Source organism: Danio rerio, chromosome 4 (assembly GCF_049306965.1).
Source record: "Danio rerio strain Tuebingen ecotype United States chromosome 4, GRCz12tu, whole genome shotgun sequence".
Classification (NCBI taxonomy): Eukaryota; Metazoa; Chordata; class Actinopteri; order Cypriniformes; family Danionidae; genus Danio; species Danio rerio.
In genome coordinates, this window is record NC_133179.1 from 1,486,926 (window position 1) to 1,507,940 (window position 21,015).

Consider the following 21,015-nt stretch of genomic DNA (forward strand, 5'->3'; position numbering starts at 1 on the left):
TATCAGCCTGCAGGGAACGAGTGACATTAAAAAACTCACTTGTCCTCACAGAACACGTACAGAGCCAAGCACACACACACACACACACACACACACACACACTTTGATTCTGCACTATAAAACATGATGCTTGGGGTCATTTAGATCCATCAGCACAATTTTCTGTGTGTATGTGTGTGTTTCTGCACTGATTCTCTCATAAACACAAGCAGAGCAGACGACCTATGGAAGGCCAATTAGGGTGAAGCACACAAACACACATTTACACACTTCTGCACACATGCTAGAGGCAGCAGCGCACTGGTTCAGAGTAAACCTGCGAGTCTACTACAGATCATGTGAGTGATGAAAACCCTATACCCCCCCAAAAAATAATGTAAAATGCAATAAAACTGCAACTGCAGAAACAAATGAATATGAGATGGAAACATAAAAAATTAAAACTGACATGCGATATAGAGATAAAGCTAAACAGACATGGTTTAAACCCTAAAGAAGAAATACAAAAGCACATACAATTACACAACACTGGAGGAGCTACAGGACACTGAATAGAAGGTGGAGCTACAGAACAGTGGAACAGAAGGGGGAGCGACAACACTGGAACAGATGGTGGAGCTACAGAACAGTGGAATAGAAGGCGGAGCTACAGAACAGTGGAACAGATGGTGGAGCTACAGAACAGTGGAATAGAAGGCGGAGCTACAGAACAGTGGAACAGATGGTGGAGCTACAGAACAGTGGAATAGAAGGCGGAGCGACAGAACAGTGGAATAGAAGGCGGAGCTACAGAACAATGGAACAGATGGTGGAGCTACAGAACAGTGGAATAGAAGGCGGAGCGACAGAACAGTGGAATAGAAGGCGGAGCTACAGAACAATGGAACAGATGGTGGAGCTACAGAACAGTGGAATAGAAGGCGGAGCTACAGAACATTGGAACAGATGGTGGAGCAACAGAACAGTGGAATAGAAGGCGGAGCTACAGAACATTGGAACAGATGGTGGAGCAACAAAACAGTGGAATAGAAGGCGGAGCTACAAAACATTGGAACAGATGGTGGAGCAACAGAACAGTGGAATAGAAGGCGGAGCTACAGAACACTGGAAAAGAGGGTGGAGCTACAGAACAGTGGAATAGAAGGCGGAGCTACAAAACACTGGAAAAGATGGTGGAGCTACAGAACAGTGGAATAGAAGGCGGAGCTACAAAACACTGGAACAGATGGCGGAGCTACAGAACAGTGGAATAGAAGGCGGAGCTACAAAACACTGGAACAGATGGTGGAGCTAAAGAACAGTGAAATAGAAGGCGGAGCTACAAAACACTGGAACAGATGGCGGAGCTACAGAACAGTGGAATAGAAGGCGGAGCTACAGAACATTGGAAAAGATGGTGGAGCTACAGAACATTAGAATAAAATGCGGAGCTACAGGACACAGTAAAATAAGGCTGAGCTATAGAGCAATAAAATAGAAGACGGAGCTACAGACCACTAGAGGTGGAGCTACAGGACACAGGAGGAGCTTCAAAATATTGAGCTACAGAACACAAAAGAGGCTTAGAAGGCGGAGCTACAAAACACAAAAGAGGCTTAGAAGGCGGAGCTACAGAACACAAAAGGAGCTTAGAAGGCGGAGCTACAGAACACAATAGAGGCTTAGAAGGCGGAGCTACAGAACACAGAAGGAGCTTAGAAGGTGGAGCTACAAAAGGTAGCCTAACTATTAAGTAACTGCCTAACTATAAAAAATAAATAGTTCTCCGAAGGTTACAAAAGGTCATGAGAAGCATTTCCTCTAGACAAATGTGTCCACAAAACAGTGGACAAGGATGCACTAACTGTACCATTGTTAAATGTGCTGTTCCCTCAGCTCTCACACACTGCAGCCCAGTGAATCCCACTGCATGTGCCACTGCACTGTACAGCGCGCGCGTGTGTGTGTGTGTGTGTGTGTGTGTGTGTGTGTGTGTGTGAACCACACTGACATTTCTGAAAGTTTAATAGCTTGTGTGTGTTTGAGCTGTGAGGGGATTTAACTCAGATTTGAACAGTAACAAAAGCATTTTAAATCCAGACTGCTCTAAGATCAGTGACCTGGTGAATCTGCAGAGAGGATTACAGACACACACACGCACACACACACACACACACATACACACAAGTGGAGAGTCGTGTCTGTGTGTAAGAAAAAGAAACCAGCTGAAGCAGAACTTTTACACACACACACACACACACATACACACACACACACACACATACACACGCACACACACACGGAGCAAGAGATAAATAAAAGAGTTCAAGCATTGTGGGATTGGAGCTCTTCTTGCGGTGTGTGTGTGTGTGTGTGCTGTAGTCCAGTTCAGTGTGGTTTTGTTTGGGTTTATTGATTCTACGAGGTCAAACCAGGAAACGCCCTGCTGTTATTTTATTCATATTGTGTACATGAGGTTTTGCCCACAATGGGATACTAACAAACCGCTTACAGCACGCGGTGCAGCACACTGCCAAAATAACCCCACACCAGCAGTTTCACATATTCTGTTCATTCATTTGTGCTTGTGAACTGCATTATGGGGGCTTGATGTTTCTTCCAACAACTTTCAACCTTAAAAAGTTGTAAAAAGTGACTTTTACGAACATTTTTACAAGTTTAAAGTGGTTTATCATCTAGTCTGGTGATGTATATTACGCTACAGAAACCTTGTAAGATCTAAAATGAACAACTCAAGATTTGTTTCCGAGAAGCTCAGATTTGTTTCCTCATGCAGATTAACTGGTCTCATGGTTTCTCATGCAGTTTAACTGGTTACTGTCGTGCCACACACACTGAAAGTGACTTGTTTTTAGGTGAGCTGAAAGTTGAACACTTTCACACTGCAAATCAAGACTACATATTAAATCTCAGCAGTGTTTACACATACTCTGATCGACTGTGAACGTCGCCGCAGAAATTACAGTGTGTTAATATCAGTGATGAAACCCATCACACGGGTTCATCATGTCTCACACTGCTAATTAACTGCACTGAAGAGAAAAGAAAAGCAGCACGGTGAACATCGAGGCGCACGCTAGAGGACGTGTTATTGATTACACCATTACTCATGATTGGTTATTGACCACTGAACTGATGATCTCAATTATATGCTGTTCCCTCATATTTACCCATTCATTAATGTGGAAAAGTGTCTGCAATGAAGGACGGAGCATCTGCAGATCATTAATAGCTGCTTACACTGCAAAATAAGGCAGTTTTACTTGGAGTTTATGTCTTGTTTTGAGGCCAAATTTCTAAAGATTCTTAAATCAAGTGGCATTATATAGAAAAGTGCAAAATATTGTGTTGTTTCCAGACTTAATGAGTCAAATGAAGTGAGTTTTCCCTTAAAACAAGCTAAATAATCTGCCAATGGGGTAAGCTAAATAGACTTGTAGTCTTTTCTTTGAAATAACATTATTTTCTTCGCCCTATTGGCAGATTATTTGCTTATTTTGAGGGAAAAAAATCACTTAATGTTTCTGAAAACAACACAATATTTGTCTAGAAAATGCTTCTTGATTTATGTAGATATTCGCACTGGAAACAAGACACGATTACGTATGATTTTTGTTGCTGTTGTTGCATTGTATGAAGACAAAATTTTGTATCACTGCATTAATGGTTCATGTATAAAATCCCAAAATGCATTGCAACAAGCTCAGTCAGAAATGACTTATTGATTAGTTGACCTAAAGCTTGACATGAAATTATAGTCAGAAAAATCTATTCTTTTTAATGCAACCTTTGCATGCATATGAAAATCATATTTGACAAATCAGGCCTTCTTGGCTCATGCAGTATGATTTAGTGCAGTGGTCAACAACCTTCCCTAACCTCGACCTTGCTGAAATGCAAGGTTTTACAGACAGAAAAATAAAGCAAATATTGCATTTCCAACTCGAAACCTTTAATTGATCATTTCTGAACTATATAGAATGCACTCATTTAATCTGCGGTAAAGCTTAAATGTAAAGCAACCAAGAAAAATGCATTGGATTTAGAGGGGTGAACACTTAGGTGACATTAGCAGTAATCAGATCAAGCCATTGTAAGCTAATAAATAATAATAATAATGTTAATAATAAAATAATAATAATAAATAGTAATGATAAAAAATAGTAATAATAAAAAAACAATGATATTAATTAATAATAATAAATAATAATAATTATAATAATTATAATAATATTAATACTAATAACAATAATAAATAATAAAAATAATAATAATAAAAATAGTTATAATAAATGATTTTATTATTAATAAATAATATTATTATTAATAAAATAATAATAATAAATAGCAATAATAAAAATAGTAATAATAAATAATATTATTAATAATAAATAATATTAACAATAATAATAAAGTATAGTATTAATAAAATATAGTATTAATAAAAATAGAAACAATAAAAATAATAATAATAATTGATAATAATAATAACAACAACAATAATAATTATTATTATAAATATTATTAATAACAAAAAATAACAATAATAAATAGTAATAATGAAAATTGTAATAATAACAATAAATAATAATAATAATAATAACAATAAATAATAATAATAATAATAATTACAACAATAATAAACATACTAAAACATAATAACATGTTATATCATATTTTGCAGTTCTGAAAATTAAGTGAGATTTTCATTACAACAACACATACAACAGCACATACAAACACACATGCAAACACACGCTCACACACACAAATGCATGAACACATGCAGATGCTAACAAACACACCGCACCACACATATGCAGTCTCTCACACACACACACACACACACACACACACACACACACACACTGGTTGCTGGTTCGAGTCTCGGCTAGGTCAGTTGGCGTTTCTGTGTGGAGTTTGCATGTTCTCCCCGCGTTGTCGTGGGTTTCCTCCGGGTGCTCCGGTTTCCCCCAGTCCAAACACATGCACTATAGGGGAAATGGGTAAGCTAAATTGGCTGTAGTGTATGAGTGTGAATGAGTGTGTATGGGTGTTTTCAGGTACTGGGTTGCAGCTGGAAGGGCATCCGCTGTGTAAAACATATGCAGGAATAGCTGGCGGTTCATTCTGCTGTGGCGTGCCCTGATTAACAAAGGGACTAAGCTGAAGGAAAATGAACGAATGGGGAGAGCTAAATAATCTTGCTCCTCCTTTTGACATTAGATTATTTAGCTCACCCCACTGGCAGATCATTTAGCTTGTTTTAAAGATAAACGCACTTCATTTTGGGTTATTATTAAGACCAGATTTTTTGCGCGTCTATAAAATGCTTTCAGATTTAATAATTTTTTAATATTTGAACTAGAAACAAGACAAAAACTCCAATATTATGCAGTGATTACCTAAAATTATACAATCTGCATGAGTCCTTCAGTGTCCATCTGATTCTCCTAAGGATGCTCCCTCCAATGTTCCCTATGTAGTGTAGACAGTGAGCAGTTGACCAGGGTTTAAAGCAGCGTTTCTCTGGCTCTCAGACTCAGAAACACAGACACAATGACGCAGTGCACAGTGTGTATGTTAAGTGTGTGTGTGTGTGTGTGTGAGTGTGTGATTGACTGTGGCTCAGGCTTTTAGAGCGGCCCGTCTGTGTGAGATAATTGAGCTGATGTTATTTAAAAAGCACTCAGGAGCAGAGAGAGAGAGAGAGAGATGTGGAGAGAGAGAGATGTGGAGAGAGAGATGTGGAGCCATGCTTTGTGAGGATGGAGATGAGATGTTCAGAAGTGAGGATGGAAGCGTGTGGGTTAAACTCTGCAGACTGACGGCTCTGGAGAATGAAGGAACTCTGAGATCTGGATGAACTCGAGCTGAATTACTACATGATTCCTCAGAGACACACACACACACTGAAGCAGGTGTTTTTACTGCGGTCTGTTTATGTAGCGTGTGTGTATGTGTGTGTTTGTGTATGTGTGTGTGTGTTTTGGTTTTTATTGTTTGTGTTGCCAGAATGTATAGATTTGTGCTGCATTCTGGATGTTTCTGAATAGATATCTGGAATAAATCATTATATTTGACTCTTTCACACATACACACACACACACACACACACACACACACACACACACCACGTACACATGCAAACACATACATACACATGTAAACACACAACACACACGCAAACACACACACACACACACACACACACGCGCAAACATGTACAGACTGAAACACACATGCACGACCACATGCATTTACAAACACAGACCACACACATACAAACACACACACAGACTGAAATACACATGCACAACCACATGCACATACACACACACACATGCAAACACACACACCAAACATATCTAAACACACACACACACACACATGCACAGACTGAAATACACATACACAATCACACACACATGCACCCACACACACCAAACATATGTAAACTAACACACAAACACACATACACAGACTGAAAAGCACACACTTGCACAACCACATGCATATAAAAACACACCACACAAATGCAAACAAACACACACACACATACACACACACACACACACACACTCTCACACACACAAAGACACACGCACATACAAACACACACCACACAAATGCAAACAAACACACACACACACACACACTCTCACACACACAAAGACACACGCACATACAAACACACACCACACAAATGCAAACAAACACACACACACACACACAAACACACACACACAGAGACACACATGCACATACAAACACACACCACACAAATGCAAAGAAACACACACACACACACACACACACACAAGGGCACACGCAAAGAAACAAACGCACATACAAACACACACCACACAAATGCAAACAAACTCACACACACACTCACACACACACAAGCAGAAACACATGAACATACAAACACACACCACACAAATGCAAACAAACACACACACACACACACACACACACACACACACACAAATACACACGCAAAGACACACATGCACATACAAACACACACCAAACAAATTCAAACACACACACACTTATGCAAACACACATATGCGCAGACTAAAACACATATGCCAGACCACATGCACACACAAACAAACACATGCACATACAAACACACACACCACACACATGCACAGACTGAATCACACATGCATGACCACATGCCCATACAAACACAGGCCACACACATGCAAACAAACATACAAATGCACAAGGACACACACACACACACACAACCAAACACATGCACACACACACACACAACTAAACACATGCACAGAATGAAACATACATGCACAACCACATGCACATACAAACACACACCACACACACCACACACATGTAAACTCCAGCCTGGGTTGCAGTGTAACTGCTGATGAACAGTTCATACGTTAATAATATGCAGGTAATGAAGTTAACAGCAGGAGTCGTGACCTAAACGAATGTGTGAAAACAACTTGATTTTGTTTCTCCATCAGCAGATTTTATTTTAAAGGGAAAAACTTGTTTGACTTGTTTCTGAAAACAACACAATATGTTAACTTATCTAGAAAACGATTCTCGATTTAAGAATTTGCAGATGTTTGGACTGAAAACAAGCGAGAAACGTTCTTAGAGGTGGAGTTTGTGAATAGTTAGCATGTTTAAAGTGAGGAGGTGGAAGCCTGCAAGTCATGGAGGGTTTGATGAATGGGAACGGTTAACTCTTTACTGGAAAACCTGAAAGCAAAGGGTGATGTTTGGATCACAGATAGCTTCAGTCTCAGACAGACATTAATAACAGAGCCTCATTTCCCTTCAGCTCTAGAAGCTGATGCTTAATGTCACTGCATTACTACTGAATCACAGGAATGTGCTGCAATTAAGAGGCGCTCGGAGATCTGTGAATCACCAGTTCATTACTGCACCACCTCACACACACACACACAACACACACACACACACACACACACACACACACACACACACACACACACACACACACACACACACACACACACAATCACATGCAGACCGGCTTTAACACACACATGCATGTAAGAACACACTCCCTCAAACACACACACACATGCACACGTCACACTAGCTCTAGCGCACATTCATCCCTCAAATATACACACACACACACACACACACACACACACACACACACACACACACACACACACCACATACATACAAACACAGTCACTCGCTTAAACACACACACACCACACATGAACACATGCACAGACAGGCACAAACAAAAACATACTCGTGCATGCATACACACTAATACAAACACACACATGCACACACAAACATAAATGCACGCACATATACAGTCAAACTCACACCAGCACACATGAAAGCATGCGCAGACAGACACACACAAAAACATGCATGCACACACACACATACACATACTAATTTAAGCACTCCCTTGCACACACAAACATACACACACACCACACATAAATGCGTGCACGTATACATTAAAACACACTACAAACAGATGCATGCAAACACTTACACACTCAAACACACACACATACACACAGTCACTAAAACACGCACACCAAATACATGCATGCACACACACACACTTAAACACACACACACTCACACAAACACACACCACACATACATGCACGCACACACACACACTCAAACACACACACACACTCAAACACACACTCCATATACATACTTGCACACACACACACTCACTCACTCAAACACACACCCCACTTACATACATGCACACACACACACACACACACACACACACACACACACACACTCACACTCACACTCACTCAAACACACACCCCACATACATGCATGCACACACACACACACACACACACACACACACACACACACACACACACACACACACTTAAAACACACACCACACATACATGCATGCACACACACTCACTTAAACACAGATGTCTGCGCTGTGATTGGCTCCCGGTGAGAGCGGCTCTACTCTCTGATTAGTCCGTCACACTCGGACTGGAATAATTCTGCTTCCTGACGTCTGAAACCACAGGAGTGAGTCCAGAACACACAGGTGAGCTTCCTCTGTTCAACACCAGTAAAATATGATCAGTCATTCATTCGTTTTCCTTCAGCTTAGTGCCTTTATCAGGAAAAGCTACAGCAGAATGAACCGCCAACTATTCCAGCATATGCTTAACGCAGCGGATGCCTTTCCAGCTGCAAACCCATCACTGGGAAACATCCATACACACTCATTCACACACACACTATTACACTACGGCTAATTTAGTTGATCAATTCCCCTATAGCGCATGTGTTTGGACTGTGGGGAAACCGAAGCACTTGGAGGAAACCCACGCCAACAAGGAGAGAACATGCAAACTCCACACAGAAATGCTAAGTGACCCAGTCGGGGCTCAAACCAGTGACCTTCTTGATGTGAGGTGATTGTGCTTCCCACCGCGCCACCGTGACGCCCCTGAAATCATTAATTGCCTTCATTCTATGTATTTATTTAAAGTTTAAAGGAGCTTAAACTTTGGCTCTCAAGCAATTTATTAAATAAAAAAATAAATAAATGAAGTAATTGTATTTGGGCACAAAGAAAATCCTCTGTTAGATGTCAATGTGGGATCCTTGGCCCCGCATATCACCCAGTGTGTAAGAAATCTAGGTGCTATGTTTGATGAAAAGTTAAAATTTGATAAACAGATCAGTACTGTCGTTAAATCCTGCTTTTACCACCTCAGACAACAGACTAAAGTCAAGCCATTTCCATCCCAGAAAAATGTTCAAATGGTGATTCATGCCTTCATAACAGCACGTCTAGATGACTGTAGCGCTCTTTATTTTGGTCTTTCTCAGTCTTCTTTCTCTCGTCTGCAGCTGGTTCAAAATGCAGCAGCTAGACTACTCTCTGGCACCCGCAAGTATAAGTCGGCAACTCCAAGCGGTACTTCACTGACTATCCATTAAATACAGAATTGATTTTAAAACTTTATTATTCGTCTACAAAGCCGTCAATAATCTTGCTCCCCAGTACCTTACTGACTTGCTTTGTCCATATACGATCTCAACTTACTCACCGTGTCCAGAACACGCCTTAAAAAACGAGGTGATCGAGCGTTTGCTGTTGCTGGTCCTAAACTCTGGAACAGTCTACCGATTCACATTAGACCTTCCCCCTCCATCTCTGTGTTTAAGTCTGTTTTAAAAGACCTGTCGATTTTCTCTCGCTTTTAATACTCCTTGATCACTGTTTTATTGCTCTTATCAGTTAAATGTTTCTTTTATATTCTGCTTCTGTTTTTAGCACTCCTATGTACAGCACCTTGGTCAACCTTGGTTGTTTTTAAATGTGCTCTATGAGTAAATATTGTATTGTTTTGTATTGTTTCTTATGCCTAGTTCAGACTGCGTGATTTTAGCCCCGATTTTGGCTCGCCGACAGGTTTTGAGAAATCGCTGACAAATGGCTGAAATCACAGGCAAATCGCTGCTCGTGCACGTGAGTGACAATCACACAGTATGAACGATCAAAGACGTGATCTGAGAGAATCGCCGATGAGTCGCTGATGCCTGTGAGATATTTGGCGTGCTGAATATCTGGAGCTGTCGGCGATTTAAATCATGCCGTGTGAATTGAGTTTTGACTGAAAATAACATCAGCGATCGCCTACAGCCAATGAGAGAGCAGCATTCACTTGTGTGTGTGTGTGTGTGTACCTGCTGCAGGCCAGGGGGAGGCTGGGGGAGAAGTTAAAAGCGCTCTTTTTCGGTTTATTTGGACCCACGAAATGGAGGAAAAACTAGTGGAGGTTTGACAGGACTCAGGAGCAACCGTGTCTATTTGACGTTTCATACAGAAAGAAATTAGTTTATTATCAACGTTGAGGAGAAATGGCTAATTCCCTTTAAACCCAGGTGAGCAAACATGTACAGTTGAAGTCAGAATTATTCGCCACCTTTTAATTTTTTTTTTCTCTTTTAAATATTACCAAAATTTTTAACAGAGCAAGGAAATTTTCACAGTATGTCTGATAATATTTTTTCTTCTGGAGAAAGTCTTATTTGTTTTATTTCGGCTAGAATGAAAGCAATTATTAATTTTTTAAAACCCATTTTTGGGACAAAATTATTAGCCCCTTTAAGCAATTTTTTTTCCCGACAATCTGCAGAACAAACCATCGTTATACAATAACTTGCCTAATTACCCTAACCTGCCTAGTTCACCTTATTAACCTAGTTAAGCCTTTAAATGTCACTTTAAGCTGTATAGAAGTGTCTTGAAAAATATCAAGTAAAATATTATTTACTGTCATCATGGCAAAGATAAAATAAATCAGTTATTAGAAATAAGTTTTTAAAACTATTATGCTAAGAAATGTGCTGAAACAATCTTCCCTCCATTACACAGAAATTGGGGAAAAAAATAAACAGGGGCGCTAATAATTCAGGGGGGCTAATAATTCTGACTTCAACTGTACATGTTCTACCCCATTAAAGGCTTCTTTCTCATTAAGTAGTTAATAACAAAAGACATACGACGTGTTTTTGGCTGTGAGACGTAGTTTGGACGAAGTTGTCGGCGATTCTTCCTATAGTAAAGTCATGCAATGTGAAAGTCCCTGTCGCCGATCCATCTTCCAGTGTAAACAAAGCAGCGGCGAAACGCCAGCCCAGATAGTCATGCAATGTGAAAACATCTGTGACACGACTACTTTGAAAATCATGCAATCTGAACTCGGCATTAGCTAAAGGGAAAATGCCCAGAGATGGACCAGCAAACTGCCAAGGAATAGATCCATAATGCACTTGTCAACAAATCAGGTGAATCCACCATGGCTGTGCAAGATCAACTGCTGGAGATCGCAAATAACGACGGCTTTTCTAGAGCTTGCACAAGTTCGTTATTCCTAATAGAGACACTCGGCTTCCGTGCACAAGCAGCATGATGCGCTGTCAATTCTAGATAGCCCAGTTGAATGAATCTCCCGAGCGCACCCCAAGTCACGTGACAATAACTGACCAATCAGCATCAGCTTTTATGGAATATACACACTTTGTGTATTAAGACAAACACTGTCCCAGACATCCATATCGCTAGTCAAAACTTTAAAACAGACACAACTGATCATTTGGAAAGAAGTCTCACTGCTCACCTTGCATTTAAAATGATGTGAAAACTCACTGTAAGTTAAAAGATCTGCTGTATATATTAACATACTGTAAAATGCGTGTCTCCAGTGTCACATGATCCTCCAGAAATCAGTCCAATCACACAAGAGTCTGTAAAACATTTTTAAAAGCACAATTCCTCATCAAAACCGCGCATTAATTAATATTTCTCTGCACTTTTATACGGCGTGCCAACCATGAACTCATTTGTGTCAAGTTAGGAGGAACATAAGAGCTTCGTTATGTCTCCTGAGCTGTAAAAGAGCAGCATCTAAGCGGAAATCTCGGGAAGTTTTGACTCCGTGCACAAAAATAGCAGCTTTATTTAAGCTCTTATTTAAGCTGACAGACCAGAAAGAGAAAGAGGACTTGTTAGCGTGTTGTCTCAGTAGATAGTTCATTGGTTAATTAAACCACATTGACAGGAACGTCTGAAAACACTTCAGTGAGTTGTGGCCCAGCAGGGTCGGCTGTCTTCAGACTCTGTGTGAGTGTGTGCGTGTATATGTATGTGTGTGTGTGTGTGTGTGAGCATTCAGATCTCCAGCCCTTCGTACATGCTGTAATCTTAATTAATGGCAGAAGCCAGGGCGTTTTTGGATGCAGACTCGGTTATTTTATTCGTTTGTTTAGTGACGCCGTCCACCTGAACCTGAGGGTCTCCATTCACATCTGTAAATCTGCCTCATATACTGTAGAAATATGATGCCTGGCTATATGTGCTAATGGCATATGAGGTACAAGTTCATATTTGAATTTTACATGCATAAAATGTCATATATTCAATGTAAAAAATTTTTGCATCCATTGAAATTACAATTATATACATACTGTTGAAGAATATGTAACATATGTGCTCTATATATATATATATATATATGAAATTCAAATGTTATATATTAAATAAGTGAAGTTTATTATATGATATGTTTATTATATAATATGAACTAATTTCGAGAGGATCACATGCTTATGATTGCTTACAGCCGGCCCCGCATTATTCAATTCATGATTCACTAATTAGACGATTCCTAAGCCACTATCCGCTTGTTAAGTGTGACGTCACGCGAAGCGGCTTCCTGGTCCAAGCGCTCTATTCAACTGACGTTTACAAAGCGATATAAGGCTTTCAAAAATCACGATCCCAGTATATATGTCCATGCCTAATATCCGAGGGCCAAAAAGTGATTAATTTTTGTATAAATTGTTACATTTTTGGTATTTGTGATGCAGCAAGCCCAGAGATTGTTGTGTACACTATTACTTTATAAAAAAATTAACTTTATTGTGTGATAGGAATAAAACGTGATCATAAACAAATGATTTCTCCACTTAAATGAGTGGCGGCTTGGACCCGGAAACAGAATACATACGTCACAAACACGTCACCACTTAACAAGCGGATAAACACCCTCAGTTCCATTCGACAGCCATCTTTATTTTGAATAATCCCCCCTTCCACCCCTACTCCTCCTCCTTTCCTAGATGGGTGGCACGGTGGCCCAGTGGTTAGCACTCACAGCAAGAACATCACTGGTTCTAGTTCTTACCAAGCCAGCCGACGTTTCTGTGTGGAGTTTACAGGTTCTCCCTGTGCTCACGTGGGTTTCGCCCGGGTTCCCTGGTGTCCTCCCACCGTCCAAAAACATGCAACTTAAGTGAATTGACTAATCCAAATCGGCACCATAGACATGCTCCTAGTCAGTAGTCATCTCTTAAGAGCAATGTCTGTCTGTTCATTAGCTACTACAGCAGGGGAGTTCTCCAGATCTACCTGAACTCAAACTCCCCTCTCGCCTTGCAAACATGAGGGAGCCCCAGGCTCGAGGATCTTATGAGCTCAGGGACAGCATGCCAAACAAGCTTTATAATCAATCATCAGTTAAGTGTGAACTCCTGAAAGTGGTGGTCTGGAGTACAGTTCCTGTGAACTCTAGTACGGTTCACTTCTGATATGAATGCAATCCTAACAAATAATGAAAGTGAACCGGCAACAGTACAACAAACTTCATTCGTAACGTTCATTCCTGTGTGTATGTGTGTGTTTGTGTATGTCTGTGTATCACCAAATGTTACCTTGATGACACGCGGGACTGAATCAGTGCAAACAGTAATGATGTCTGCTTGTCTCCACCCAAAAACGACTTCTGCAGACATAAGAGTGTTTCGTTCTGTCAGGATGTGAAAACAGCAGTACACAGATCATGACTGAGGGTGAGGAGACACCAGTGTGAGTGCAGCATCTGTGCTGGGATTATCCACTGGTTTTAAGTAAATTTGCAGCAGCAGAAGGACAGACAGAAGAATTTCAGAAAGCGGTTTAGCGCGCGCACACACACACAGAGTGCAGGAGTGTAAGAGTATCAGTCCATCTCTCCATCTAATTAGTCTCGGGCGCTGGTCTAATTCTTCTTGATTTGAGCGATCAGAGCTATTCTGACTGAAGAGACGCTTCAGATGATGGACTGAGTGGACATCAACACACTGCAGCCGCTTTATGGAGAGACAGGGTCACAAACACACACACACACACACACACACACACACACACACACACACACACACACACACTTATATGTAAATAACCCACATACACACACTTAGACATGCATACACACACTCACTCAGGTCCACACACACACTCAAACACATGCACACTAACTAAATCACATTCTCACGGATGCATACACACACTTTGACATGCGTACACACACACAAAGTCACACAAGAAAACTCAGACATGCATACACACACACACACACACACACACACACACACACACACACACACACACACACACACACACACACACACACACACACATATTCACATGTACATACACAAACACATACTTGCATACACACACTTCAACAAGCATACACACACACTCACATAAGCACACTCAGACATGCATACACACACTCACTCAGGTCCCCACACACACTTAAACACATGCACACTAACTAAATCACATACTCACGGATGCATACACACACTTAGACATGCGTACACACACACAAAGTCACACAAGAAAACTCAGACATGCATACACATACACACACACAAACACACACACACACACATATTCACATGTACATACACAAACACATACTTGCATACACACACTTCAACAAGCATACACACACACTCACATAAGCACACTCAGACATGCATACACACACTCACTCAGGTCCACACACACACTCAAACACATGCACACTAACTAAATCACATACTCACGGATGCATACACACACTTAGACATGCGTACACACACACAAAGTCACACAAGAAAACTCAGACATGCATACACACACACACACACACACACACGTACACACACATGTACATACACAAACACACACTTGCATACACACACTTTAACAAGCATACACACACACTCACATAAGCACACTCAGACATCCATGCACACACTCACTCAGGTATACTCAAACACATGCACACTCACTCACTAAGTCACATACTCACACATGCATACACACATTCATATGTATATACACAAACACACGCACTAACTCACATACACACACTCACACATGCATACACACTCATATACATGTGTACACACACATACACAAACTCACACAAGAACACTCAGACATGCATAGACACACATACACACACTCAGACATGAACACACTCACACACACACACACACACACATTCACATGTACATACACAAACACACACATACTCACATACACACTTCGACATTTATACACGCGCACTCAGGTGCACGCACACACACACACAAACACACATACACAAACTCACATGCAAAAACTCACATACACACACTCACACATGCATACACACACTTAGATATGCGTACACACACATACTGTACACACACTTACACAAGACCACTCAGACATGCATAAACACACACACACACACAATTTCACACATACATACACAAACGTATACACTTACTCACATACACACACTTCGACATGCATACACACACACACACTCAGGTGCACACACACAATCATATAAGCACATTCAAACATGCATACACCCACTCAGACATGCACACACACACACACACACACACACACACACACATACTCATATACACACTCACATACACACACTCACACATGCATACACACACTTAGACATGCGTACATACACATGCACATACACACACTCACACAAGGACACTCAGACATGCACACACACACACACTCAGACATGCATACACAAACGCACACACACACACATTCACACGTACATACACAAACATATACACTTATTTACATACACACACTCAGACATGCATACACACACACACACACACACACATTCACACGTACATACACAAACATATACACTTATTTACATACACACACTCAGACATGCATACACACACACACACACACACACACATTCACACGTACATACACAAACATATACACTTATTCACATACACACACTCAGACATGCATACACACACACTCAGGCGCACACACACTCATATAAGCACACCTAAACATGCATGCACACACTCAGACATGCACACACACACGCACACACATTCACACATACACAAACTCACAAGCACACACATTCACATACACACTCAAGACATGCACACACACAGAGCGAGCGCACAGACAGACATAAAGCCCCAGGACAGTGTGTAATGAACTAATGAATTGCTCTGTCTCTGACATGATTCAGTCATAAAGAGCAGCGCAGTGCAGCGGTCAGAGCAAACACACCACCCATCCATCCCAGAATAATCAGCAAACACGGACAGAAGAACAGGGGCAGGCATTAAGCGAAAGACGAGCACATAATAATAACAATCAGCACATGACAACACACAGCGGCATCAATAAAAGCACTAACAGGCTAATCGGCATTGTTTATTCATGCCGCGGTGCATTGTGGGTGAAGCCGAACACATCACAATGGTATTGTCCACATTCCAGCGCTCCTTTACCACAGATGAAGCGTTTCTGCATGGGCTGTGGGATGATAAGAGCCGTCACGCTTTCTCAATCATCATAGCAGAGCCACACACACACACACACACAAATGCTGACGAGACACTAATATTCACACACTAGGAGAAACACTAACTCACACTTCTGATGAAACATGCTCTTCTGTCTCATACTCAAACTGTTATTTACGATTTCTGTAGTCATATTTGTATGTAAGAGTTAATATTTGTGTTTAAAAAAATCATACAAGCCTTCCAAATTTTGTTGTTGAAACTGTTCAATTTTGAGCTGCATATTACATGTCCATCTACTTTTATGAAGTGAAATAAAATAATAAATGAATAATGCATATTGAATAAAATAATATAAAGAAAACTAAAAATAATTACAAATGATTAAAGATAAACAAAATTTTAAAAATAAAAGTGAAGTTGTCAGACTTTTCTGTTCTGGAACAATCATATAACTATAAAAAAAATAAATGACATTAATAAAGAAATAGATAAAATAAATAAAATAACAAAACTAAATAAATAAAATAACAAATAAATAAAATACCATCAACAAATAACATAACAAAAATAAATAAATAAAATAAGAAAAATAAATAAATAAAATAACAAAAATAAATAAAACAACAAAATAAATCAATAAAAAAATCAATAAAAACAAAAATAAATAAAACAACAAAAACAAAGAAATAAAATAAATAAATATATAAAATAATAAAAATAAATAAATAAAATACAATAAATAAAAATAACTAATAAATAAAATAACAAAAATAAATAAAAAATAAATAATAAAAATAACCAAAAATAATATAACAAATTACGAAAAAAAATTTAATAAATAAAATAAATAAAATAACATAAATAATAACTTAAATAAATAAAATAACATCAATAATTAAATAAATAAAATAACAAAAAATTTTTTAAAAAGAAATAAATAACAAAAACAAATGAATAAATAAAATAACAAAAACAAATAGATAAAATAACAAAAATAAAAGTTAAACATTTGTCAAACTTTATTGTTCTGGAACAATCATGTCATATTTATGGCACTTTATTACAATCTGAATCCATTTGATTGTATTTCAATATTAATATATATTTTAAATGCATTGCCATTTTAATTTGCTTTAGTATTTTAGTATATTGCTGGTTTTATTACATCTTTTCTCTAAATATGTTTCCATAACATTGCATTACTTGATGGAGTAATATTTTATTTAATTTGACAAAAATATGCTTTTATAGTAGTTGTAAAATTAAATATTGCATATTTAAGGTAAATAGGTTTATATACATCATTTACATTTTTTTTGCCTGTTTTATTAGTATTTGACTTTATAAAGCACATTTTAATTTCATTAAAAGAGTGCACTGCTAATCTTCCTAATTTTCACTGCTCTTTCTTTATAAATGAAGTTTGTAAAATTTGTTTAAAGTAACACAAGTTTTAGTTTTATGTAACTGTAATTGATAATAAGGGACAGACACTAAGAAAATAAGCCACTGAGATGAAAGTAAGGTCACAGTCTCTCCTGAAAAACAGCCCTGTGTGTCTCTCAAATCAACATTCTGCTCAATTACCGTGTTCAGATGTGATTTCCAGGGAGCACTAGTTAGGGTCCCTCGTGCACATGAGCAGCTTTTGCTCAGCAGAAACAATAGCAGCACTAATGGAACATGAGAGACCCCAGACAAAGAGCACTTACACACACACACACACACATGCACGCAAGCATGCACCCACACACATAAACATCCATACGTGCACAAACTAAACGCACAAACAAAAAGCATGATTGATATTTAATCTATCACTAAATTAATATCACTAAACTTGTTAGCAATGTGAACTTCATATTTTTAAGCCAAATAGTTTGAACATGATTAAATTCTCATCCTTGAAGACGTTCACCGCACAATAGGTTTTACACACACTTTACAAATGTATGCGGTAGGTGCTCCTGAATTGAACAGCGACTGACTTTCAGCTGTCAAGAGAGACATTTCAGAACTATTGCTCACACTAGACTGGGCGAAAGAGCACTCCTAGTGTCACACACAAAATAAAATCACTGTTTATGATGAATCTTTAAAACTTAAAGTCAACACGAAAGATACGATTGTCCTTTTTTCCTCTTATTGTGATGTACATCCAATTGAAATGGTCCTGAAATGAGAAAAAAAGTGTGGTGCATGGTTCCTCTTTAGGAAACTGTTTGGATTGTTGAAAGAAGTCAAAGGCTCCTAAATGACTGATAGTCCCGCCCTAAATTACTGATAGATCCACAAAGGACTTATAGCCCCGCCTCTATATTATTTATAGATCTACCCTAAAGGACTAATAGCCCCGCCCCTAAATTATTGATAGATCCACCCATAAGGACTAATTGCCCTGCCTCTGTATTATTGATAGATCCACCCTAAAGGACTAATAGCCCCGCCTCTAATTTATTGATAGATCCACCCTAAAGGACTAATAGCCCCGCCTCTATATTATTGATAGATCCACCCTAAAGGACTAATAGCCCCGCCTCTAAATTATTGATAGATCCACCCTAAAGGACAATTAGCCCCGCCTCTAAATTATTGATAGATCCACCCTAAAGGACTAATAGCCCCGCCTCTAAATTATTACTATATCCACCCTAAAGGACTAATAGCCCCGCCTCTAAATTATTGATAGATCCACCCATAAGGACTAATTGCCCCTCCTCTAAATTATTGCTATATCCACCCTAAAGGATTAATAGCCCCGCCTTTAAATTATTGATAGATCCACCCTAAAGGACTATTAGCCCCGCCTCTAAATTATTGATAGATCCACCCTAAAGGACTAATAGCCCCGCCTCTAAATTATTGATAGATCCACCCATAAGGACTAATAGCCCCGCCTCTAAATTATTGCTATATCCACCCTAAAGGATTAATAGCCCCGCCTTTAAATTATTGCTATATCCACCCTAAAGGACTGCTAGCCCCGCCCCAAAATGACTGACAGACCCATACTAAATGACCGATAGCTCCGCCTCTAAATTATTGATAGATTCACACTAAAGGACTAAAAGCCCCCCCAAATTATTGATAGATCCACCCCAAAAAAACTAATAGCCCCGCCCCTAAATTATTGATAGATCAACCCTAAGGGACTATAAGCCCTGCCCCAAAACAATTGATAGACCCACACTAAATAACCAATATCCCGCCCCTAAATGACTGATAGCCCCACCTCTAAATTGTTGATAGATCTACCCTAAAGGACAGATAGCCCTGCTCCAAAACGATTGATGGATCCATGGTAAATGACCAATAGCCTCACCCCTAAATGATTGACAGACCCGCCCTAAATGACTGTTGGCCCCGCCCCAAAGGCATTTCATGTTTCCCCCACAGTCCAAACACATGTGCTATAGGGGAATTGATTGACTAAATTGGCCGTGGTGTACATGTGTGCATATGAGTGTGTTTGGGTGTTCCCCAGTACTGGGTTGCAGCTGGAAAGGTGTCCTCTGTGTAAAACATATACTGGAATAGTTGGCAGTTCATTTCATTGTGGTGAGCCCTGATGAATAAAGAGACTAAGCTGAAGGAAAATGAATGAATGAATGAATGAAATGCACACATCATATTGAACCCTCAGTACTTTGAAATTTGGAACATGTTCTAAAATGGAACAGGATGTCAAATGGAATTGTTTCTTGATACCCAACCGTGTGTGTGTGTGTGTGTGTGTGTGTGTGTGTGTATGTGTGTGTGTGTCTGTCTGGGGTCTCTCATGTTCCATTAGTGCTGCTATTGTTTCTGCTGAGCAAAAGCTGCTCATGTGCACGA

General features: G+C 39.4%; 1 protein-coding gene across 10 annotated transcripts in view; it reads right to left on the reverse strand.

Annotated features, from left to right (window-relative positions):
- mtpn (myotrophin) overlaps window positions 1–21,015 on the reverse strand; it is a 204,430-nt gene that overhangs the window by 56,505 nt on the left and 126,910 nt on the right. For 3 of the 10 annotated variants that reach the window (XM_073945855.1, XM_073945860.1, XM_073945862.1), the window contains one exon: window positions 14,269–14,339. The exons of the other annotated variants lie outside the window; for them this stretch is intronic. The gene's annotated coding sequence lies outside the window, so the exon portion shown is untranslated. The remainder of the gene's footprint in view (window positions 1–14,268; window positions 14,340–21,015) is intronic. 10 annotated transcript variants of the gene reach the window in all.